Source organism: Mesoplodon mirus (assembly GCF_964341445.2).
Source record: "Mesoplodon mirus genome assembly, chromosome: 7".
Taxonomy (NCBI): Eukaryota; Metazoa; Chordata; class Mammalia; order Artiodactyla; family Ziphiidae; genus Mesoplodon; species Mesoplodon mirus.
In genome coordinates, this window is record NC_138983.1 from 7,270,266 (window position 1) to 7,296,211 (window position 25,946).

The 25,946-nt window shown below is 46.8% G+C and overlaps 1 long non-coding RNA gene across 1 annotated transcript; it reads left to right on the forward strand.

Moving 5' to 3' along the window:
- Window positions 1-2,280: 2,280 nt before the first annotated feature.
- On the forward strand, window positions 2,281-20,202 carry LOC309808220. The gene is made up of 2 exons (XR_014294711.1): window positions 2,281-2,319; window positions 2,574-20,202. It is a non-coding gene; the product is annotated as an uncharacterized lncRNA (long non-coding RNA).
- The last annotated feature ends 5,744 nt before the right edge of the window (window positions 20,203-25,946 follow it).

The following is a 25,946-nucleotide window of genomic DNA, read 5'->3' on the forward strand; positions in this document are numbered from 1 at the left end:
GGTTAATAATTCAAGGTCACGTGGCATAATGAGAAGAACACAGGTTTGGGAGTCAGGCCGTTCTGGGTTCGATTTTGGCCCTGCCATTCACTGCTGGTGTGACCTTGAGTTAATCACTTAGCCTCTCTCAACCTCATTTTCAGCAAAATGGAGATAATCCTACACCTGACTTCAGAGGGCCGTTGGGAGGATAAAATGAAGATGTACATAAATCACTTAGAACTCTGTTCCTTTGTTTCAGGGATTTATCTGAGCCTTCCTGGCCTAGAGAAGAGAGAGATCAGCCTCAGAGGGTCACCTAAAGACCCACAGCAGCTGTGGCCCTGGTTTCTTCACTTATACATTCATTTCTTTGTTCATTCCATAGATACTTATTGAGCATTTACTCAGTGCCAGGCCTGGTGCTGGTGGACATTGGGGTACTAGGGTGAACTGGCTTGCCCTGGCTGTAAACTTAGGGAAAGAGGAGACTTCTGACCTGAGTCTGGAGGCGGTTTGGCCGGTTGAGTGCACTGACTCTCTGCAGACTCTTTGAGGGAAGTCTGCTGTGGAGAGATGAGGCCTAGGAGGCTTGCCTTATCCCTACCCTTCACAGACTGCCCCCCTCACAACCTGCCTCCTTTATGGGGTGCTTCCAGATGCACAGGATCACGCACCTTGTCTATAGCGACCACCCACAGCAGCTCCAGATGAGAAGGGGGGAGACATCTGGCCAGTGGGGGTGGGGGGTCAGACTTCTGGTCTCTGCCTTTTCTGGGCAAAGGGGGTAGGAACCCAGAAGGCTTGGCTGCCCTCTCTGCCCTCTGGAGGGATGAGGCCCCTGGCTGGGCCTGCCTGACCTTCCCTCTGGTCCCACAGCAGGCTATGGAGGGCTTCCCCACTGCACTGCTGGGTTTGATGCCCATCACCCACATCATGAGGTAATAGGGAACTTGCTGGCCACGGGCAGCTTCATCCTGGCCCCTCGAGAAGGGATTCTGCAGTTTGCCCAAGCAGCCTGCCTTCGTGTCCCCTGCATTACAGACAAGCCCAAGGGGCCTCTGAGCTGGGGAGAGGTGCTTGGAACTGTGACACGGGGAGCACAGTGACTGGATCCTTGGGACCAGGCCCTGCCCTGAAAAGGGTGGGGGTGGGAACCCACAGAGGAATCAACAGTGGAAGAGAGCAGACCGGGCTGGGGTCAGTGACTAGGTGCTTTCGGGGAGGGGTGCTCGTCGAGATCTTCCAGGAGCAGCCAAGTAGGGGTGCGGAAGGCTGCTGGCACCCGTGTCCAGTTCCCTCCTGCTTCACGGGCGGGCCCACTGGCTCTTCTGCCTGGTGGGAGTATATATCCTAACCCAGCTCCAGCAGGAGGCAAATGTAAGCTCTGGAAGTGGGTGTGGTACTGGGAGGGGGTGGGCCTTCCCCTCCTAGGACCTTCTCCCTGTGATCTCCTGTGAGTATGGCTAAGCCCCTGTGCTGTGCCCAGCCAGGTGGTGTTGGGCCCTACAGAGCTGGCCCAGAGATGGGCCTGGAGGACAGTGCCCCTGGGTGGAAGGGTCCCAGGGTGGGAGACCAGCCATGGTGTGCCCACCAGTTTCCCAGGGCCCTTGGGCTGATGCCTGATGCAGGGCAGGTGGGGAGCAGTTCCAGGGGACCCAGGACAAGAATGTCCTCCTTTATGGCCACTCTGGTCTCACCTCAAGTCCAGGGTGAGGTGGTGCCTTCTTCCAGCTGGGTGAAGCTATAAGGAAGGTGTCCTTTTTCTTGTCTTCCCCTCCTGGGCAGATGGGGACAAGCCACCCATTCACTGAGGGGGAATCTGTAGGTAAGACGGTGCTGGCCTTCAGCTCCCCACCCTTTGCCTTCATACTTCACCAGGATCTGAAGCTGAACCCCTGTGGGAGTAGAGGGTTGCAATCAAGTACAGGCTTTGGGGTCTCACTGACCTGGATTCAAATCCCACTACGGATAGTAAAACCCTTAGTCTCTAAATGATGGCAGAAATTTCAGATTAAAAAATAAGAAGCTGAGATACCACTTCACACCTACTAAGATGGCTATAATCTTTTTAAAAAAGGAAAGTAAGTGTTGGTCAGGATGTGGAAAAATTGGAAGCCTCAAACTGTTGGTGGGAATGTAAAATGGTGCGGCCGCTGTGGAAAACAGTGGCGGCTCCTTAGAAAGTTAACCGTAGAGGGGAAAGTAATATGAGCATATTCTGTTAAACAAAATTAATATGTAATTATAACTATTTAAATATTCATACTATGTAAATGCCTTTTGCAAATGAGATTATAGACTTGCTTGCAAACAGTAATCGTGCTAAATAAATGTAAGGTGCTATTATTTATTTATTTATTTATTTATTTATTTATTTTTTATTTATTTTTTTTTTTGCGGTACGCAGGCCTCTCACTGTTATGGCCTCTTCCGTTGCGGAGCACAGGCTCCGGATGCGCAGGCTCAGCGGCCATGGCTCACGGGCCCAGCCGCTCCGCGGCATGTGGGATCTTTCCGGACCGGGGCACGAACCTGTGTTCCCTGCATCGGCAGGCGGACTCTCAACCACTGTGCCACCAGGGAAGCCCGAGGTGCTATTATTTAAAAGAAACACAACAACAACAACAAAAAGTTAACCGTATAATTACCACGTGACCCTGCAATTTCACTCCTTCTGAAAGGGGTTGAAACTAGGGACTCAGATACTTGTATGTGAATGTCGATAGCGGCATTCTTCACACTGTTCAAGAGGCGGGAACAACCTAAATGTCAACAGATGGATGGATTCAAAAATATGGCATATTCATACAAAGCAGATTAGAGCTGGAGGGAGGGGGGAATGGGATTAACCGCTTAATGGATATGGTTTCTGTTTGGGGTGATGAAAGGGTTTTGGAATTAGTGGTGATGGTTGAATGTAATTAATGCCATTGAGTAATACACTTAAAAATTATTAAATATCTGGGGGGTGAAATAGGTGAAGTGAATTAAGTATAAAACCTCCAATTATCAAATAAGTTATGGGGATATAATATACAGCATAAGGAATATGGTCAATAATATTGTAATAACCTTGTATGGGGACTGATGGTTGCTAGACTTATCATGGCGATCTTTTCATAATGTATGCAAATGTCAAATCATTATGTATCGATAGCACACCTGAAACTGACATAATATTGTACATCACCTATATTTCAATTTAAAAAATTAGAGGACAAGTTTTATGTTATACATATACATGTGTGTGTGGATCTATTGATATAATAAAATTTTTAAAAACATTAAAAGAAAACCCTGCATGGCCAAGCAAAATGCCTTCTGCTGAAATTCAGCCTCCCCTATGAAATCTCGCAAGGACTGGAAGCAGGAAAGGCTGGGGGTGAGGGGGGTTCTGGGATTCACAGGATCAAAAGGATGGAAAAGAACCAGCAGGGAATGGAAGAGGGGACCACCGAGGCTGGCACTGGCCTCCAGCTGCCCACGTGGTCTGTACCAGTCAGACACCAAGCCCCACCCCAGCACCTTCCCCTCCTCTCGGTCCCCACTGTCCCCACGCAGAGCCAGCCCTCTTCCTACAACGGCTCCTCCCTCTTTGATCTTTGGCCCGTCTCTCACTCGGCCTGGCTGGTGACCCTTCTAAAACCTGGGTCTGACCCCACGTCTCTCCTGCTTAAACTCTTTCAGCAGCTCCCATGGCCTCAGCTTCAGCCTTGCAAGCAGAACTGTTCTAAGCCGACTCCGACCCAGTTTTCCAGCTTCACAGTCCTGCCTTTCCCGAGCCCCGGGTTCCTTTATGTCTCACACCATAACCATGTTTGAATACCTTCCATGTGCAAACTAATGAATGTTATCCCTGATTTGCTTAACAACCCTGCAAGGCTGTTAGGTAGGTATCACTGACTGCATTTTAGAGACGGGGAAACTGAGCCTCACAAGGCTAGGTTGGACTCAGAGACCTTTGCTGTCTTTGCCACGTGAGGGCTCCTGGGAGAGAGGCCATGGGCACCCCACCCAGACACCTCTCTCCTTGGGAACCACGATGTTCCTGACGGGGTGGGAAGGGCCTGGAGTGGGGAGCTGGAAGGAAGCAGGGACACTGCAGGGACTTGAACCCTGGCCCAGCAGTACCAGGCATGCCACCACCAGCGCCTTTTGCTTTTTTCCTGCTCATTTTCTCACAGACTCAAAGGTGAAAAGCAAAACCTGGACGCAGCCACCAGCGCGTCCAGGAAAAAAAACACCTGCGGCGGCTCCGTGCCACCCGCCCCCCAGGCTTACTCCTCCCTCCCCTGACGCCCCCTTCAAAGGCACAGCCGGGGGACACACGGCCCCTCAGCCCCATGGCCACACGTCTCCTGTCGTGCTGGCTGCATAGCCCAGCTGCAGGAGTGCATGAAATCAGACAGGCAGACTGAACCGCAAGTTACGGTCCTGCTGGTTCTAGGACAGTGTCAGCAGTGACAAGATGCGTATGTGTACAGAAACCTCCAAGATCCTAAGACACTGAGAGGTCACCTCTGTGTAGTAGGGCCGGGATGGGGTGGCGGGGGAAGGAATTTTACTTTCATTTTATACTTTTTCCATGGCTTGAATTTTTAACTCTAGGCAAATTACTTTTATAATTAAAGGCAAAAATCTTAAATTTTTTGTTAGAACAGGAAATCTAAGAACTAGGGGAAACTTGAGCACCCTGGCCTAGCTTGAATGCCAGCGGTCCTCCAGGTCTGCCGTGCCCCGGCCACGTGGGGTCACGCAGACGCGCCCACCTGCCACACCTGCTGCCCCCTATCTCTCCGTCCCCGTCAGCTGTGGACCCCTCCTGGGAACTGCCATTATTTGAAAACGAGGCCGGAACGCCCCCGCCAGCTTCTCTCCTCTCACCGACTCTGCGGGAGTCTGAAGTTCCGGGGAGGGCAGGTCACAGTCCCCGGGGCCCCGAGAGGTTACAGAGGAGCTCACCCCAGACCTGCCCCCAGGCCTCCCTCCCAGCCCACGGCCCGCGGTACCCACTGCTTCCAGGCTGGGCTCTGCCTCCCCTGGGCCCACGGCGGGTCCAGTGGGTGCACTACCCTCCTCCACGCCCCCAGCTCTGTAGTTCTCGTCCAGGAGTCCTGTCCCGGCCTCTCACAGGGGGAGTGCTCCTGCACCCCTCCTGCCAGCCCTGAGGAGTTCAGAAGCCTCTTCCCAGCAAGGTCCAGGTGAGAGGCTGAGGCCCAGAGAGGGATGACACCTGTTCAGGGTCACACAGAACTATCAGGCCAGGCTGAGGAATGCGAGTGGAGCCCCGTTCCCACACACACCCCGACCCCAAGGTCTGGGGTCCATCAGGTGGGCTCAGAGCCAGGCCCATGGGCCTGGCCCCCGTCCCCCTCAGCCCATCCCCCTCACGTCCCTGTCCCTCTTTCTAGCCCATCTCCCCTCACAGCCTCCCTTCAGCTTCGTCCCCCAAACACACCACAAAGGGCGGGCACTTACTTACTGCAGCAGGAGAGAGGGATGTGCACGACCATCTAAGTCCCAACCTGACGATGAAGCAACAAAGCTCTGACCTTAAAAGGCCTCAGAAGTGAGGGTAGTCAAAACACGCTCTGTAAGATGAGCAAAGCATTAACACTTCAGCATGTGAGTGACGAGGCCCTCGCAATTTTTACCTTGGGAAACCCAGAGAGTTATCTACACAGGGAAATATGCACTGGCTAAAAGAGTAAAAATTAAATGGCTTCAAGAAACCACCACACACTCAGTCAATGAGCAAAGATAAGTGTGTCGCTGGCTTCTTAGAGCCATCTGGAGGGCACAGGGCAGTGAGCAAGAAGGACTAAGCAACTGCCCCTTCCCGTTGGCCAGCGGGGAATGCAAACCAGAAGCAGCCATGAGGTATACAAGGGGATTTGCCCCAAGACGTTTGTGACTGTGTCATTCATCATCACAAAATATGCCGGACCCAGCCGCTTCAGCCTGCAGGGCAGCAGTGACAGGCTCACACCCTGGAATACCCCAGAGGGCCTCAACCAGAACGGGTGGATGATTTCAGCAGGGTAACCATGCCCAAAACATAACCTGAGGTGGAAAAAGCAAAGTAACTACCGATCACAACCGTGTAAAATAAACACACATACATGGGCAGAAAGATGTAAAAGTAGACAGTTTCAAATTTCAGTTGAAAATAACTCTCGACAGGTACTTCAGTCAAGTGCAAACAAGACACGGCCAGGCTGGCGGTGGGGTGGGGTGCAGGTGCAGGTCTGCCCTGCCTACATCAGACAAAGTGAATGCCAAGCAGAAAGCAGTCCACACAGGCGGAATCTCAATGTTCCAATAATGCTGCTGCGAAACAGAACAGAACTGATAAGCCATCTTGGGGGAAGGGGAGAGAACCAGAAGTGGTGGTGAGAATGTAATCACACTTCTCACCTACAAAAGGATATAGTGGATTTGGGCTGGACCAAAAACCACACGGAGGGACTGATCCAGAATGTGGAACATATCAGAGAATACCTTCTCGACTGCCATGGAACGTTTATGAAAATAATCACGCTTCAAGCAATGAAGAAAGGGAGAGATTGATTCAAAAAAGCAGCAGTTTTTTGCTTTTTTAGTAGTTTTTTTTTTGACATTTTAAAGCATACTCTTAAATAACTATGGTCAAATTATACATCAGAACTGAAACCACAAAGCACATAGCAAATAAGGACAATCAGCTCTTTCCCACATACAGCCAGGAGGCCTTCAGGTGCCCCGGGGGTCCCATCGTGAATTCCCACGGTGGTCCCGCCAGCCCCATCAGAAACATAACATGTTCCTGTCGTAACAGGGGCAGGAACAGTGGAGGTCCACTCACTCCCAGTGCCTGCGCCACCACACTGCAGCTCCACACAGATCAAGAGAGACATGTTCTAGCACTGTTTTCGTCCCCATTTAACCACGGAGGAAACTGGCTTCAAGAATTTAAGGAATTTCGGGCTCCCCTGGTGGCGCAGTGGTTGAGAGTCCGCCTGCCGATTCAGGGGACACGGGTTCGTGCCCCGGTCCGGGAAGATCCCACATGCCGTGGAGCGGCTGGGCCCTGAGCCACGGCCGCTGGGCCTGCGCGTCCGGAGCCTGTGCTCCGCAATGGGAGAGGCCACAACAGTAAGAGGCCCGTGTACCGCAAAAAAAAAAAAAGAATTTAAGGCATTTGGCCAAAGGCATGTGCTGATGAGCAGCAGAGCAGGGAACAGGGACCAGCGGTCAGAGCTGCTGCCCTGGACTGCGTCCGCCTCTCCTGAGATCCTGACACCTGCCTGCCTGGCAAGGCCCTGAGTCAAAGTGGACCCTCTGGTTCATCTCTCTGTCGAAAAAAATAGAGCTCCAGTCCCAGAAAGGTTTGTTTCAGAAGTCACAGGGGGCTTAAGATTCCATCAGCCCAACTAATCATTAGACGATGAAAGGAGAAAAACGTGACGCTCGTCTCCAAAGATTCAGGACGTCTCCAAAGATTCAGGAGAGACATTTTAATAAATCTATATCTATTACTGATTTAAAAAATAAAACAGAAACTTCCTCACAATCTAATAACAAAGGATCCCAGTGTGTCTGGCAGTGATGCCAGCTGACATCACACACAAAGGGACAGCACTCCTCATCCGCTTCTTATTTAAGGTTTGCACTCTTTTCTCTGCCTCCAAACAACTGTGGTTCACAGAAGACACTCTCCCAAACCTTAATTCACACAACATCTTGAGATTTTTTTTTTGCCACTTTTGAGTTCAGCAGTCCTATTTTTTTCCTTAAATCAACTAACTTTTAAAATATAAATTTATTTTATTTCAAAGGACAATATCAGGAAAGTAGAATCATTGGGACTTCCCTGGTGGTGCAGTGGTTAAGAATCCGCCTGCCAATGCAGGGGACACGGGTTCGAGCCCTGGTCCGGGAAGATCCCACATGCTGTGGAGCAACTAAGCCCGTGAGCCACAACTACTGAGCCTGCGCTCTAGAGCCCACGAGCCACAACTACTGAAGCCCGTGTTCCACACCTACTGAAGCCTGCGTGCCTAGAGCCCGAGCTCCACAACAAGAGAAGCCACTGCAGTGAGAGGCTCGTGCACCACAACAAAGAGTAGCCCCCGCTCGCGGCAAGTGGAGAAAGCCCACATGCAGCAACGAAGACCCAATGCAGCCAAAAATAAATAATAATAAATTAAATTTTTAAAAATTTGATGTTAGTTACTTGGAAACCCCAAGAGAACAGTGCTCACTCCATGTCTGGAGAGCACCAAGTACAATGCTTACATTGCTTCATTAACCCTTATCCCACCCACTTTTCTTTTCTTTCTTTTTTTTTTGGGGGGGGGCCGCACCACTCAGCTTGCAGGATCTTAATTCCCAGACCAGGGACTGAACCCGGGGCCACAGCAGTGAAAGCACCGAGTCCTAACCACTGGACTGCCAGAGAACTCCTCAACCCACTTCTTAGTAGATAATAAGATTATCCCCTCTTATAGATGGGTAAACTGAGGCAGAGAGATGGTCACACAGAAATGAGGCAGGTCCAGCATGAAATCAGGGTCATCTGACTCGAAAGACTACACTTTTAGCCAAGATACTATTACTGCCCCTCAACTGACTCTGGTAATGAAGTACATACAGCATATTTATTTATAAAATACATATGTAAAATGAGTCTTACCATAGGCTACCATAATCAGAAATTTTAATAGAAAAACTGATTCAACCACAATATAGAACAGAACATTTCCAGGAAGAAGCTTTGTAAATGTGCTTTAATTGTTTGAGGTCTAAAATTCCTGAGGGACATGAAAATCATTCTATCCTGAATGAACAGGGAGACCAGTTCCTAAATGGGCAGTCTCAGTAACATATCTATAAATGTAATTCAATCCCAATAAAAATCCAAATACTTTTAAAAAGAATGGCAGGGGCCTGTATTACCATATTATTAAAAGCAGATATTATAAAGCTAAAATACTTAAAACACTGGGTTGGCACGAGGAAAGACAGACCAGTGGAACAGACTGAAAAGTTTAGAAGCAGACTCAGTTCAAGTATTTAGCCCATAATTAACAAGCAGCATTTCAAATCAGTAGAGAAAGTAGAATTATTCAGTAAAAGTGTGGGAAAATTTGTTTACATTTTGAAAGAACTAAATTAGATTCTTACCTCATACTGTAGACCAAAACAACTTCTAGATGGAGTAAAAAGTTAAATGTCAAAAATGAAACCACAAAAGAACCAGACATGACACCAAAGTACATAACTCTAATAATAAAATTAGACAGATTTGGCTACAAAATTTTAAACCATCGGCAAGAAACCATCAGCAAGATCCAAGATGTAAATTTAAAAGGTAAACTACAAACTTGAAAAACATTTCGTAGTATCTGTGGGTAAATGTCCTCCACATAAAAAGGAGTTCACAGGAAGCAATGAAAATAAAAGTGAAGCACAAAGCAGATGCACAGGTCAGCTAACAAACACGAAGAGTGCCCATTCAGCTTTACAGAGTCAAAATGTGCACATTAAAACACCGAGACCCTGCTTAAACTTCCGGTCAGCCAAGATAAAAACAAACAGGGCAGGGCCAGGCTGAGCTGTGCTGGCCTTTGAGGAAGGCACTTAGCGACGTGACTCAAAAGCCTTCACACTGGCCATGTCCTCTGAGCCAGTAATGTCACTGTTAAGAAATTCCCTTAAGGAAAAAATTAGTTTTAGAAAACAGAGAAAAAGCATCCTAGTGAAGTTCAACAGTAAATCAGAAAATATCATAGTTAGAAAACAGAATTGTGTTTGGTTGAAAAACAAGCCCATACGGATCATCTCTGAAGAGACGCAGGCCACCACTGACACACAGGTGAAACAGTAAAATAACTGAAGGGAAGGCTTTGTTGTCTCACCTCCAGGTACCTTCGGTTCGCCTCTAGTACAGACACCGCAAGCCCAGTACAGGAGGAATGGGCTGACCCTGAGGAAGGGCTGGGCTGGGGAGGATGGTCAGTGAGGGGACAAAGAGGCCACCTCAGCAGCCCCTGAAGCAACTGCTGTGTGCCAGACTGGACGACGTTATGTGGATGGTGGCCTTGAGACACCAAAGAAAAGGCAAATTCTGGTCTGTGTAATCTCTCTGACAAGGCAGGAAAGCAAGCGAGACATTTTGTAAACAGTCCATCAGGTGTGGACAGGAGAAAATGGCAGTTCGGGGTCAGGTGCTTGTTACTAGAACAGGATTCCACTTAGACATTCCACATACACAGACCGTCCCAGTGACAGGACTCAGCCACACAGGTGCAGAGGTTTAGAATGCAAACTCCCCTCCTAGAACGTGACCTCTTAGAATATGCCCAATTCATTTTCCACACTGGGTTTGCATAAATGTATTGGCATTTTTAGCAGTGCATTTTGGAGCATTTCATCTGTAAAGTCCACGGAACTAGACGTTATCACTTCAACAGCAACAAGTAACCATTAGGCACAGCAAAAAGACATGGAAGTGCTATGATGGGGATGGTCATTAGAATGGGTGTCAGGGGCTCTCAGGAGGCAGGTTAGGACACCCAGACACACGTTAATAGGAATATGGTTAAAATAACTATATGATCATGTGCAAGTGTATTATGGAGCCATGAAAACAATAAAGTAATGGCAGAAAGACTAAGATCAGCCTAACTGACCACAGCATTCCACATCCCATGAAGCCAAATTAAACACACGTGAGTAAATGGGAGGACAATCCTTATTCTTGCACAGGAAGACAACAGCATGAAGACATCATAAGGAAGGAAAAGTAAACATGCAAGAATAGCCGGGAAAATTCAAGAAAGTGAAATAATGAGGTAGGACTATCCTTACCATATAGTAAAGCGCAGAACTACAGTATTTAAAACTGGCGCTGGCACAAGAACAGATGGCTAAATGGTGAACAGGTGTACTGATCAGTAAATGGTGTAGGGACAATAGACTGACTATCCCTAAGTCACTCATTATGACAAAATTAAGTCCAGCTAGAGCTAAGATTCAAATAAAAATAAAACCTTAAAAGAACTAGGCAAAACACGAGGTTTAACAAAAAATAATCTTGAGCTGGGTTAGTCTTTCTGAACTACTCATAAAATCCAGAAGCCATGAAAGAAAACATAAGTAAGTATAAATATGTTTAAAACTCTTGAACAGCAAAACATTTTAAAGCATAAAATTTAAAGGTCAATGACAAAGAGTATTTGCAGCACAAATGACAAAGGGTTAACTTCTTTAATATGTAAAGAGCTCTTAAAAATCCCTAAGTACACATCCCAATAGAAATGCAAATCAGACTACAATGAAATACTATTTTCATATACTTTTCATATACCCAAATAATCTAGTTCAAGAACACAAGGTGTAGGGAACCGTCAACCTGAACAGCCTCCCTAGAGTGTAAGCTGGTAGCTCCCTCATGTTTGGAAAAGTACACGGGCTGTGGCCCAGAATTCCCCTCAAAGGAAACGTTCCCCACAGACATAGTTGCCATGTACATAAAAACACATGGAGAAAGATACTCAGGATAGACATTATATACAGCAAAAATTGCTAGAAACAATCTTAATTGTTCCTCACAAGGGGAATGGATAATTCAAACACGCACTACCACACAGATACTGAAGAGCGAAGGCAGACCACGGAGACAGATACACAGTGAGGTCATCGACGTACTGTTAATTGAACCACCCAAAGTGCAAGACAGGGCATGTGGTATACCAGGACCTCACAGCAAAACAGGTACAAGAATTCTCTGGAAGGAAACTCCAGCAACTAACTGGCCACTATATCTGCCTCTGTGGGAAGGAAGTCCAGGGGTTAGAGAAAGATGTCACAGTATCTTCTACAGGGTTTGAATTTTAACATGTGCAGGTATTACTTTGAGCATTTTTTACACCTTTAAGTTAAACAAATTAAAAGAGCCTTTGCCCTTGGGGTCAGCTCAGGGCAGAGTCAGGGCCTTGATTTGACATACAGACGGCGGGTCACACAGTTGTCTCATCGACAGAAGAGTATGGGGGACAGTGCATGGATCACCCCAGAAGCTGAGGGGAGAGAATAAGGCTGCTGGGATAGATCTTGCGCCCTCTAGTTCCCTCGTGATCCTAAGAGGTGAGTGACAGACAGAGCGGGTTCACACCTGTGCTCCTGGCACGTGGTGGCTTCTTAGAGAGGGAGCATGTACTTAAATCAGACAGCAGGCAAGCCTGTGCTGAAAAGGCAGGAGGGAGCAGCCCGTGCCCCACCTGAACGCACTGCTTTCCCGAGGACCAAAAACGCCTATAGACAGATGCCAGGTGAAACGACTTCAAGAGACCAAACAAACAAACAAACAATAACATAATTAAATGCTACTTTTTGCAAATGTCACAACTGCTTTCCTAGAAGAGTTTGTTTTTCAACCTGCTTAGGGGGAGAACACTGGGAAGTGGACTGTGAGGTTTGTTAGGTCTTTTTGTTTTGTGCTAAGTAAGTCAGACACCATCTTAAGCTAAAATCTGGTATAGACAAGCAGTTTCAACTGAATTCCCCAACACATTAGGAGAAGGCCAGCATTATTCTACTTTGGCAGCAGAAACTCGCAACCCACCTCACAAGACTGAGCGCCCCAGACCCCGACAGCACCAGGGTGGGAGAGCTGCAGTGCAGGGCTGTGCGGAGGAGGTGTGCATGTCTGGAGCTCATGTTTCCTGCAGGCATCACGATCTGAGGGCTTGCATAGCATGTGCACAAAGAAGTATTTATAAGACGCTCACTGCAGCACTGTTTGCTATGGCCAGAAAACCCTAGAGATAACCTTAAAAGCCCATCAACAGGAAAATGGTTAAAGTGACTATACCAACATGTGCAAGATTAAATATTACAGAGTCATGAAAATAATAAAGTAGTTGCAGAACAGTACATATTGTATGTTTCCATTTTAGAGCACATAATAATAATAGGATAAACTGTTGTATGTCCATGGAGGGAAAATATCTGAAGGAATATAAATGAAGTTGCCATTACTAATTATTCTTGGGAGAAGAACTATAGAGAAACTTTTATCTTCTACATTGTTTTCCCATAGTGTTTAAAATTTAAATGCAAGGTTAGTAATTTGTAAAGGGATTAAAATAAATTCTGCCACAAACATACACTCCACAGTCCCATCCATTACTACAGTACCTAGTATAGTAACATGAGCCATGAACTTGCCCAAATCTGCAAAGTTTTGGTCCCTTCGAGAGTTGCTGCAATGCAGAGACAAGTGGAGAACAAAGTCATAGTGTGACATGGAACAGACCGTTTGGCTGGGGATGCTCATGACATGAGTAATTAAAAAAATTACACCTCAAGAAAATCACAAACGATTATGTGCCTTGGACTCTGACGCCCCTATCAGCATCAAGCCCACAAATGTTAAGTCCACAGATGCCAAGAGTCCACTGTACCCATCAAAGACTCAGTGGGTCACTGTGAGTACATGACGGATCAAAGAAGGCAACTGGCAGAAATTTAAAAGCTTGCCATACAGAGTGTGCAAGAGGATATGGACAAACAGATACTTTCATACTTAGGCACGCCTACTCCGGAGGACGACAGAGCAGAATTGAGCAAAATGTCTGACCCAGCAATTCCACTTTTTGATACCTACTCTCATGTGTGGGCACTTATGTGCGGGCACACGGGGCGCGCATGATGATGATCACACAGCAACCGAAAGGACTGGAAAGAGTGTAAATATCCACCCGTAGCGGAATGGCTTAATAAGCCGTGGAACGTCCAAGTGAAGGAAGACTACACAGCAGCTTAATACGATGATGGCAGTTCTACATGTACTCATGTGACTCTCCCTACTGCTAAGTGAAAAAAGCAAGTCAATAATGATATACAGTATAAAACAGTATGTTCCCACTTATAACCTATGTTCTTTGAATATTAGATGTGGATAAAAACGTACAGAAGAAGGTCTGGCAGGAAACGCAGCAGGCAGGGGGAGGGCAGCAATGCATATTGGTAGTGCCGCCCCGGTCAGTCAGGCTTTAATTCTGTATAACATGAGAGCATCCACCTACCACTTATCCAGTTACACTGACCAGAGTAAAAGAAGCAATGGGAAAAATCGGTTAATTGTGTTATAGTCACATAGAGACTCCAAATGAACTACACACAAGGTAAAGGATGAATCTTAAAATCATTAAATGAGAATAATTCCGTAAGCTTATATACAACATAATACCTTTTCTATAAAGTTAAAAACAACTGAAATGAAAATTATAGTTTAAAAAACACATTTAGGTAAGTTTTTTCTTTTTGCAAAGTTATATCAGAAGAAAGCAAGTAAAAGAGAAACCTAGTATTGAGGAGGATGATTACTTTGGCCTAGAGGGAGTCAGGGAGGGAGATGCGGGAGATGACCAGGACCACACAAGCAGAGGAAGTTACTGTCTAAAGTCCTGTTTATACACTGAACAGAAGATTGAAAAATGCTTGCCACATTATTAAAAACATCAAGGAACCAAATAAAAGAGAGCCATATTATGTCTTGAACAAAAGATTAACCCAGTTCTGTGTGCTCAAGTTCCAACAAGGAGTGGGAATATTCTTGCCTTGAGAGGAGTATCATAGCTTCCACTTATTAGATTTTATAACATAATGAATAGTAGCAGTCATTAAAATTCATTGCATTTGATTAGAAACAACAAAAACTAGAGACTAAAAATTTGAGCAGCAGATTCAAGCAGATAATTACAAGAAGCTGATATTGACAGACCTGGAACAAAAGAGCAATGACAGATTTACTCAGTAAAAGTCTTGATAGTTCAACTTTATCAGTGTAATTAATTTAGATACACTTTATAGGCTGGATTCATAACTCCTTAAATGGAGAAAAGCATTTATTGTAATGTGGCAGTACATACATGTTTAGCTACTAAAGAAAAAGTAATCAGAAACAAACCCAATATCTCATTTGTTGCTATTATTAGACTTGTTACAACAATTTTTAAAAAGTTTTTGTATAACAGATACTTTTTGAGCACAAATACAAAAGGAAAAAATGAGATTAAGTTTGACAACAACTGGCAAAAGCTTCATGATCTTTATAAAAATCAATATAGAAATTTTATATGGTAAATGGTCAGAGGAAGAATGCAGATGGTAAATCAAGTGGTAAAATAGACAGTAATTACAGAAGTACAGATTGACTACTAAACTACTTTTTGAAGTAACAATAAATACTTCATAACATTGGATTTAGCAACAATTTCTTGGACGTGACTCCAAAAGCACAGGTAACAAAAGTAAAAATAGATAAATTGAATTACATCAAAATCAGAAACTTCTGTGCAAAGGACACAACAGTGAAAAGGCAACCTATGGAATAGAAAAACGTATTTGTAAACCACATATCTGATAAAGGGTTAATATCCAAAATATATAAATAACTCCCATAAATCAATGGCAACAAAAAAAAAACCATTTTTTTTAAGTGGGCAAAGGACTTGAAAAGACACTTCTCCAAAGATATACAAATGGCCAAATAACATGAAAAGATGCTCAATACCACTAATCATTAGGGAGGTGCAAGTCAGAACCACGGTGAAATATCATTTCACACCCATTAGGATGGCTGCTACTAAAGAAACAAGTACTGGTGAGGATGTGGAACCTTGTAAACTGTCCGTAGGAGTGTAAAATGGTGCAGCTGCTACGGAAAATAGTATGGCAGTTCCCCCCAAAATTAGAAATAGAAATACCCTATGATGCAGCAATACTACTTCCAGGTGCGTATCCAAAAAAACTGAAAGCAGTGTCTCAAAAAGGTATCTGTACACCCTTGTTCATAACAGCATTATTCACAATAACTTAGAAGTAGAAGCAACCCAAATGTTCATGGATGAATGGATAAACAAGATGTGGTACATACATACAATGGAGTACTCTTTTAGAAAGGAAAAAAAATCTTGACACGTGCTACAACATAGATGAACCTAGAGAACATTATGTTGAGTAAAATAAGCCAGTCACAAAAAGACACATACTGTATGATTCCACTTAATATGAGGTACCCAGTGTCAAACTCATAGAAACAGAGAAGTAGAATGGTGGTTGCCAGGGGCAAAGGGAATGAATGAGGAGTTTAATGGGTATAGAGCTTCAATTTTGCAAGATGAGAAAGTTCTGGAGATTGGTTATATTCACAACAATATGAATATACTTAACATTACTGAACTGTACAGTAGAATGGTTAAGATGGTGAAATTCATATTATGCATATTTTACCACACATTTTTTAAGAAAGTAGCAATAAATAAAATAGAAAAACCTGATGTTAGCGATTATGAAGGGAAGTGGATAAACTCACAAGAGGAGTGTAAGGTTTCTGGAGAGTATCTGAGAGTCTGTGGCAAGAGTTAGAAAACCATGCATACTCAGTGACCAGGCAATGCCACCCTAGAGAACAGAAGTGTATGCATATACTTGTACCAATACATATTTACATATTTTCACAAAACTTAGAGATGCTCATAGCAGCACAATCGAAAACAGTCAAAACACTGTTTACAACTTAAGAGACCAGCTCAACATCCTAGAGCATAAGCACAATAGGATAAAATAATGCAACTGAATGATATTTTTTTAGGTCATGGTCCCCTTCAGCAAGCTTATGCTTTCCATAGAAAAATGCACATACAGTTTCCGAGCACTCACAGACCTCTAGAAGCCCTCCATGGAACTCCTGTGGGAGAATTTAACAATCCTGAGAAAAAAACCACTTCCAAAGAGTTTGTGGACTCTGCTGATATACAGAAATGTGGATGCAAACAAAATTAAGTGTAGTACCAGAACAGTCCAGAACATGCACACAGATTACACTACATAAGAGGCCCAGAGCAAGGCGGGCAACTAGAGGACGAGGAGAGGGAACCAGAAGGAAGCAGACTGATCTGAGGCTGGGCAATGAAGGACAAGAAGGAATCACCGTACGTGCTCAGTGAGGAGTGGCTGAAATATACGCGTCCATTTCCCCCATTTCACAGGTGAGGAAAACAGGCCCGGCGAAGTAATGTGCTCCCAGTCATAAGGCTCCCAAGTCAGGAGTAGAACCACATCTGTCTGTCTGCACCTGCTTTTGAGCACCCCGCCCCCACCCAGGGTTGCCTGCTGGGCGCAGTTAACACAGCAGCCACCTGCCCCTCAGGTCTCCGGTGAACCGTCCCGTTGCGACAACAAGCCTCCCAGCTGAGGGCGCTCTCCGCCACTCCATCATCTGGCCACAGGGAGGTGGGCACTGGGAGGGAGCAAGCCTCCCCTACTGCACACACACAACAGACTGCACAGTAAACTCCGGTTGGATTGTATGTTTAAATGTAACAAATGAAACCATACAACTGTCACGAAATAGTACAGATTAATATGTAAATACTTTTGGGGTAGGAGAGATCTAAGCATAACGCGAGCACAGAAACCATAAAGATTGACCACCTCAGAAAAACTGTAACTTTTGTATGTTTGAAACACAATAAACAAATGAGAAGGCAACCTACAAACTGGGAAAAATATTTGCATCAAACATACGAAGCATTATTAATATGTAAGTGCTTTTACAAAACAATCAACAGAAAAGTGAACCATTAAGAAGTGTAAGTCACACGTGCATGCACACAACACTGCGGATGGCCAGTCAACACACAGGTATTCAGTGTCACTAACGGGTAGCAGCCTGGGTCCACCCAGGAAGCAAAGGTTTTTAGGGTGACACTAACCACTCTGAGAAAAAGGGGAGACAGCTCGGTTTACCTCAAGAGTGAGAACGCTAATTTACAAAATCCCTCCCTGGAGGGCAATTTAGCAATAGGAACCTAAAGTCTTAAGAAGTCTGACATAGGCAATTCACGTGTAGAAATGTATTCATGTATCCCAAAGAAATATCAGATGTGATAAAAGTTTGAGCTACAGGGGTCATCACACCATTACTTCCTAAGAGAAGAAAAACTGGAAAATAACTCCTATGTCAGCTAAATGAGATAAAATTGATAGAGGCATACAATAGACATTATGTCACTACGAAAGATGCTTCCAGTGCCTGGAAAAGATGTTCATTGTATATTAAGTGAAAAGAGTTGCACAACAGAATTTACAGTATAATTCCACTTCTGTATAAAGAGGCATATATCCTATGCATAGGGGAAAAAACCTCTAGAAGCAAAGATGCCAATAACAATTGTCAATAGATTACTGAGGATTTTGTTTATATCAATTTTCTTATTTGTAAACCTTACAATAATAAACCTTTTTACAACATGAAAACTCAACTAAGAGTTATTTAAAAGAAAAGAGAGGGAAGTCGGTGCAGCACCGAGGGGCCCTGGAGGGTAGAGGCCTCCAGCAGGCAGTGTCCTACGCAGAAGACAAGGTGGTAGAGGGGGCTGCCCTCACCCAGAGGAAGGTCAAGGCCACGCTCCCTGGGACACAAATCTTCACATCTTTCTTATTTTTGCTATCTTCCTCTTGCCATTTCCAGACTGCATCAGTGTATTTCTGTGTTAAATATGAACATTTAAAATATACCAAAAATACCTAAAGCCTGTTTTGGCATTTCATTTACTGTCAGCATGGCACAATAACAAGTACTGCTCAAGGTCAGAGGTCAACATTTCCTCCAGAAACTAAAGTACAGTCAGAGAGGTTAGCCCTGGCATGCCTAAGAGGTCCTAGGAGTCCCTTCACGGACGTAAGACAAACCAAGGGCAGACAACGGGGTGAGGTGGTGGGGTGGGGAAAGGCAGTTACCATCCAACCCCTTTGGTAACACAGGCCATTTCCGCAGTTACTGTGTCCAACCTGGGCCCATAGAGGAGCCTCAACCAACACTTCCTCTCAGGCTATTCCTTTTTGAAAGAACTTCCAAATTCAACTCTTGCTATTCTTATACCCCGTCACTTTTAATTTGCATCAGATCACCATTCTCTACCTAACTTCCACAAGCCCACTCACTGAATTTCATTGTACGATCCATCACCTCTGAGAGTTCAGAGGGAAGGCTGAGGTCAGATCTACATACGAGGATGCAAGCTGATTAGCAAAGATCACCAACACTGCCATCAACACCTGCGACCTACCCCACCCTACCTGAGGATAATGAAGGGTAAAGAACAGGCTCAGGGGCCCCAGACAGAGCAGAGGCCAGGAGGGCATGGGCATAGCCTTCAGCTGCCTGCTGTGCGCCTGTACTACCAGGCCCCACTTTACAACCCCTTCCAATGACAAACATTTATACCCCTGTGGAGAAATTCTTTATCAGCCCACCACAGTCGCTAAGAAACAGTACCCAGAGGCGTTGGTAGCAATTACCCTCAAGTCTGGAAGCAAGAGTTTAGTAATCACCATATAAAAACAAGAGGAGAAACAAGTTCTGAAAAGAGGGCAAGGCAGGCGGAGGAGGACGGGGTAAAAAGCAAGAAGGGTAAGGTAGAAAAGGAAGCCTAGACTGTTTTGGGGAAATTGAGGAGCGGGGTGGCGAGCAGGGGAAGGATCCTCGAAGCTGCACAGCAGTGCCCACTCTTGGCAGGGCTGTGAGCCCCGGACAGGCAGCCTGCTGGTGGGCACCTAACTCCACAGTGTCTCAGGAGCAAACACGTGAGGGTTCACGTGGACAGAGGAGGCGGGCAAACAGGAGGCACCAGTGAGGACAACAGCTGCTCTCCCAGGCCTTTGTTTTGGTCACAGCACAGCCTGTCCCATTCCCCTTTCCACTCCCTTGGAAACAATAGCCTCAGCAGAGGCTGGCAGTGGTTTCTATTCCAAGCCCAAAGTTTGTCTCCTGGGAAGCAAAACCTTATGGCCCCAAAGAATGAACACAGAACAGCGGTACAAGAATGAGCTCCCAGGATGCATTGCTGTTGCACCTTCCCCACCCAGGACACAGGATCAACTTAGAATCACAACACATACTCTGGATTCCAAACGCTCTACTCACGCCCTGGGCGTAGTCCTGGCCTGCTTAGCACAGCACTTAGGCACAACTTAGCCCAAATTCTTTTATCACTCACCAAAAGGAAAAAATTTAAGCCAACGTCAAATTCTTTAGTAAAATGAGAATTATGTACCTTAAACCCAAATCCCAGATACATTCCAGCCTCCCAAAGACCAGAAATACGTCAAATACACATTACATGTCCGTTCTATTTAGCTTGTTTCCTCCAAGCAAACGGGAATAAAGCGGTCCCCTTTTTGACAGTACCATTTGGAAATAGAACCAGGTAAAATCCCAGGATGTTACGAAGTACTCCCCAACCTTGACACCGACCTTCACTGGCCTGGTGGTTTGACATCACATTTTGCGCAACCATCACACACTCCCAGTGAGCAGAGCCCCTCCCCACCCACCAGACTGCAGGCCATTCAGGATGTACCAGTTGTTTCAGGTTACCACACTCCACTCAACGCCCTCAATATGGAGCTACTTTAGTGAATCTAGGCCTAAATCTACAATATGAAGGTACATTCAACTTCATTATGAAGGCAACTTGATACACAGACAAGATCAGCGGTGCCCACTCTTGCCAGGGCCGTGAGCCCCGCACAGGCAGCTTGCTGGTGGGCACCTAACTCCACAGTCTCTTTACGAAGGCAACTTGATATACAGACAAGATCAGGGTTGAAAAAATATGACATAGCAATACAAACAATTCTAATGAGTTTAGAACTCAAACCTTTATTCATGCTGTAAAGGGGAAGAAAAATGATTAGTAGTCACATACATGGTGTAACAAAACTGGTTCTTCCCATACAGAGCAACGTAAAAGTGCTTTTTCCTCCTACTTTTACAATTTCAATTTCACAACAGCTTACCGGAACACGTTTCCCCATACATGCATGACTAGTATTCTTTAAATTCCAATGACAGTTACTGTATCATGCCCAAATCACGGGTTAAGAACTGAACTATCATGTCAACATATTTTTAAACATTAAAAAGAGAACCTAGAAAGATCCTAAGTGTATAAATATTGGGATTTAAAATTTTCAAAGTGAAATTCAATGGGAAGAGGGACATGATAAAGAAGCCACTGGTATTACTTTATCACAAAGGATTCAGATCTTTCCCTGAATTTTTACAAACAGACCATAATCGAGCAATAAAGCACCTCCCCATCCCCAGTTCTGCTTATTTCCCAAACTGATTTTGGCTGATAGTTTCCCCTCCAGTACGGTTATCACTTAAAAAACACAAACATTCAAACTGAAGATACAGTGGATTACTGGCTGTAACCTTAGTGCGCCTCCGTGGATTGTTTGCTACCAAATATTACAGTAATTTTACAGCGATCACAAAAAGTCATTAGGTTCTCCTTGTTACAATGACGACGAAAGGTAAAAACTCTTGCTGTTTCTAATACTCATCACAAAGAAGAGATGTGCTTATAAGGCAGGAAGTAACACAAAATTCCTTTAGAAATCATTGCATTTTCACTTGGCTGAAGTTTTCAACTGCAAAACCTCAGTGAAAAAATATGTTGCAAACCCAGAAGACTACATCTCACCATCTTAAGTGCACTCCAAAATCTCAAGCTTACTTTAAAAGCCCACAATATGGGTATTTAAAGTCTTTTCGAAGACCTCTCCCAAATACCACACATCTCCAGATAAACCACGTAAGCAGCTTGAAAGCAGTGAAGGATGTTAACCTGCTGATGCAAGTTTCTGACACCAATCTTTCAAGCCACCGATAACCAGGTCTTCAGTTACCTTTTCAGTCTTCCCCATCTTGCAGCAAAGCAAAACAATTTTGCTTTTTCCCCAGCACTTAGCAGAGTTCTAAGCATTTTAGAAAGTTTCCAAGCAACTGTTTTTTGTGCTTCAAAGCGATAATTTAACTAGCATTAACAATTTACTATTAACTAGTATTTTCTTCGCCCATGAGCTCTATATAATTCCCCAGAGCTCTGCCTACTGATCTTTTCTCCAGAGAATTCCCTTCAACCCACATTCCCTACCACTCCCACCCTCTACAACCCACACCTAACCGCAACCCTCCTCCCCCCCTCTCCCTTTCTTCACGCCCACCCCTCCCAGCACCTGCGGCAGGCTTTTCCCTCCCTACCACCCCTCACCTCAGGGTCCTCCCATTTGAACACTAAGATTACTCTGAAATCTGATCAAGTAAAACTGAAGTTAAAACACACATAGAGCAAGATGAATCAAAGATCACTATCGGTACCCTGACCACTCCCTTCTTAGTAGGAATGCCCAAACTAGACCTGCCATTTCTATCACAATTTGGGCATGACCAACTCGTACCTCCAGCACAGTACAATGACCCCCCTCAATTTGCCAGTTGGCTCATTTAAGTATTTACCTAAGGCATTTCAATATTGAACACTTTTCCAACACACAGATTATATCATCACACTAAGAATTCCTCCGACCAATGCACAGGAAGGCAGGCGGGTAGATGAGAGGGTCACTGGGATCCATCTGCAAAGCTCCATCTACAAGGCAGCACTCTGTGTTGTGGCATCGCGTTAAAACGTTCTACAGCTTAAGAGTCCTCTGGAAGCAAGGTTCGTAGCACAGAACTAGTACAACAGGAGGCTGAATTTAGAAGATGCAGCATCTGGAAACCTCCACCCCAGAACAGGAGAGGTGCCTGCTGGCATTCACGTGCCCAGAGATCGCTGCTCCCGGATTACACACTCAAAGAAACACATCTGCTGAAGGCCCCGGATGCATCTGCTTTGGACTTTTAAAGATTGCCCCCTCATAAGCTCATCTGAAAACCTTAAAGGATGGTCTCCTGAATGAATACAGGGCTTCCTGAGCAAGGCCTGGAAACAGGACATTGGAGAACTCCTCCTCCTAAGCCTCTGGAAATTCAATCTGTAGACATCAACTTAGGCGGGCTCTCTCCTCCTCCAGGGTCTCCCCTCCTGCACTGCTACGACTCACACTGGCCAGGGGCTCCATTTCTCCTGGTGCCATCAGCTTGCCATGATGAACACTATAGTAACAAACCACGGTCTATGAAGCATTTTTGTAGCTTTCAGCTGGTACCATCGCTGTGGGCCCACCCAAGGGTGCACCTTCAATCCCCACCCTCTCCACCGGCAAGCAAGACCAACCCGCCCACCCAGAGTCTCCGCTGGGGACGCCTCTCCTCCTTCGGGATTACCGACAATACCGACTCCGGCAAGGACTCCAGCAACTTTCCCGGCTTACCAGATTACCAGAAGCAACGTTTTAAGTGAGGGGGTAACCTCGAGAGAGTTAGAGGGAGGAGGAGGGTCAGAGTGAAGTCACAGAAGAAGTAAGCATGGAACCTAGAGGAAAAGTCCAAAGGGGGTGCACTGCCACCTGGAAAACAAAGTGGGCGTCAATTTTGTCTGCCTACAGTTCCCGCCTGTCAGATACACGAGGCGCCATACCAGTAACCGCTCAGGGTGGCACCTGACCTCCATCACTCCCTAGACCCCCCTCACACCCAGACCTGGGTTCCACCCAGCTGGGCCTGGCTGGACCCTGTCCCAGGCCGAGCCAGAATTACATACCACCCTGGGCCAGAACTGTCAGCCCCGCGAAGCTAAGTTCAGTTTCCACAACACCAGGCCTCATCCCCAGGCGGGTTCACAACCCTCTGTCTGGAAAAAAACGGGGCTGCTGGTATTGACAAGTTCAAGTTCTGCCCTCCCTGCCCATCTGCGTCCCTGTACCCCATTGCCTTCCTTCCTGCTCATTTTCAGGGCGTCGACTGCCCAAGTGTGCCTCCAGCAAGGGCCGCGAGACCCATCACCCTCCTCCTCCTGTCTCTCTGCCTTCCTCCTTCCATACAAACCAGGGCACTGGGGGCCGCTCCGCCTACACAGGAGCGGCGCCCTCCAAGAGGTCAGGCTCCCCTTCTCCAGCAAGCAGCTGCGACAGCCAGGCCTAGGGTGTTCTAAGCCCCCCGAGTTATTGTGGGCACTTCCAACGCACCTCTTCCCAGCACAGTTCCCCCAACATCTAGTGTCCCCTTCAACCTTCCTTCTCCTAGCACCCCCTACCCCCCCAGTCCCATCTAACTCTGCCATCTCCCCCACCTGTCCCCTGAGACCCTAAACTGGCCACCTCCTCCCCGAAAACTAAGCCCAGCTCCACCTGTCCCGAGACCCTAAACTGGCCACCTCCTCCCCGAAAACTAAGCCCAGGGCCCCTGCCCTCCCTGTCGCTAACTCCTGCCGGACGGGTCACAACTTTTGCTTTTATAGGCCTGGGCCGCTTTACCCGGGGCATTGCTCAACGGGCCGACTCCTCCACTGCCACCGGAAAAAAGTCCCTCCCCGACCCTGGCCAAGGAGACGATTCGGGGCGGCTCCCGCTCTTCCGGGGTGTCCACCTTCTCGGATTCCCCAATTATCCCCCACTCTCCTTAGCAAGTGCTTCCTGAGATCGACGACAGGTCTCAAGGTCACTTGGGGAGGCGGATTCCAACGGGGAGGGGGGGGGGTAAGCCCTCTTTTCGGCCGGTGATGGTGCCAGGGGTGGGGAGGCATCCCGGTCCTGGAGGGGGGGGGCTAGATGGCGGAGGCGGGCTGGGGCTGCTCTCTCGAGTCGAAGGGAACTTCAGGGGTCGTCTCAGGTCACCCCGCCCAGAAGAAGCCCAAAAGAAGGGCCGGCAGAGCGTCTGGAAAATTCCAGGCTGCGGCGGAGGGATCTCTGCAGAGGGCGCATCACTCCCCGCGGCGGGGTGGGGGTGGGGCGGAGGCGCGTGACTCCTCGGGCGTCGGCTGGGCCTCGTGATCGCCTGTGATGTCAGTGCAGAGGCGCGCCGGTTGCGGTGGGGGTGGGGTGCGGTGGGGGTAGGGCGGCCCGAGCTCCGCGAGGCTGGATCCAGGGACATTCCTACGGGGAGCCGCACCCATAGCTGTGCTTAGTGTCTCTGGTTAAGAAACCCTGCTGTGATTTTTAATTTTAAAAGTTCATTAAAAAGTTAAGCCCCAGGGCCTGGTGGCGCAGTGGTTAAGAATCCGCCTGCCAATGCAGGTGACACGGGTTCGATCCCTGGTCCAGGAAGATCCCACATGCCACGGAGCAACTAAGTCCGTGAGCCACAACTACTGAAGCCCGCGCGCCTAGGGCCTATGTTCTGCAACAAGAGAAGCCACCGCAATGAGAAGCCTGCGCACCGCAGCAGTAGCCCCTGCTCGCAGCAACTAGAGAAAGCCCGTGTGCAGCAACCAAGACCCAACGCATCCAAAAATAAATTTAAAAAAAGAGTTAAGCCACCGCGTTGCTGCTTGGTAGCTTGAGGGGCGTGTGTCGTGGCTTTGTTACTCTCTGTCACCAGGGGCTTGGAGGCTTGAAGTATTTCCTTAGAAAAGTTGTCCCTGCTGGGTAAGAATACTTGATGATTTTTCATTATGTATTAAATGGGAAAAGGCAGATGCAAGGTAGTGAAAAGCAAGATCTTGTTTGTGCAGAAAACAATACGTGTAATCGCGTGGCAACAAGACCAAAAGAGTATAGGTTCAACCCGCTTTCCTTTTGGATTGGGAGGTGGGGAAAAAGGAGATTTGGGGGGAAAAACTAATTTATCCAGGTCAGTTTACAGCCCGTGATGGTCCTCAGGGAGCCCGTCTGGTGGCTGCTGGGGGCACTGTTCGTTGGCTGCCCACGTGGAGCAGGCCCCCAACCTGGGTCTCCCAAAGCGGAGGCAAAAGCAAACTGGTGAGCTTTTGTCCCCTCCACCAAGGTGACCCAGTTTGAAATGGGTCGCTGGCGTCTCCCTTGCCAGTGTGGGACCAGAGGGAGGAGGAGCCCCAGCCCTAGCGCCCCACCCCCCAACCCGGGGCCTCCTCTCAGCCCTGCCCCCTGCGCACAGCGGGAAGGACAGTGGTGCTAAACAACTGAGAAGGGCTTGTCTCCTCCCGGGATAACCACCCACACCCCAAACAAACCCGCCTATGACAACAGGCTCCCTTGGCAGC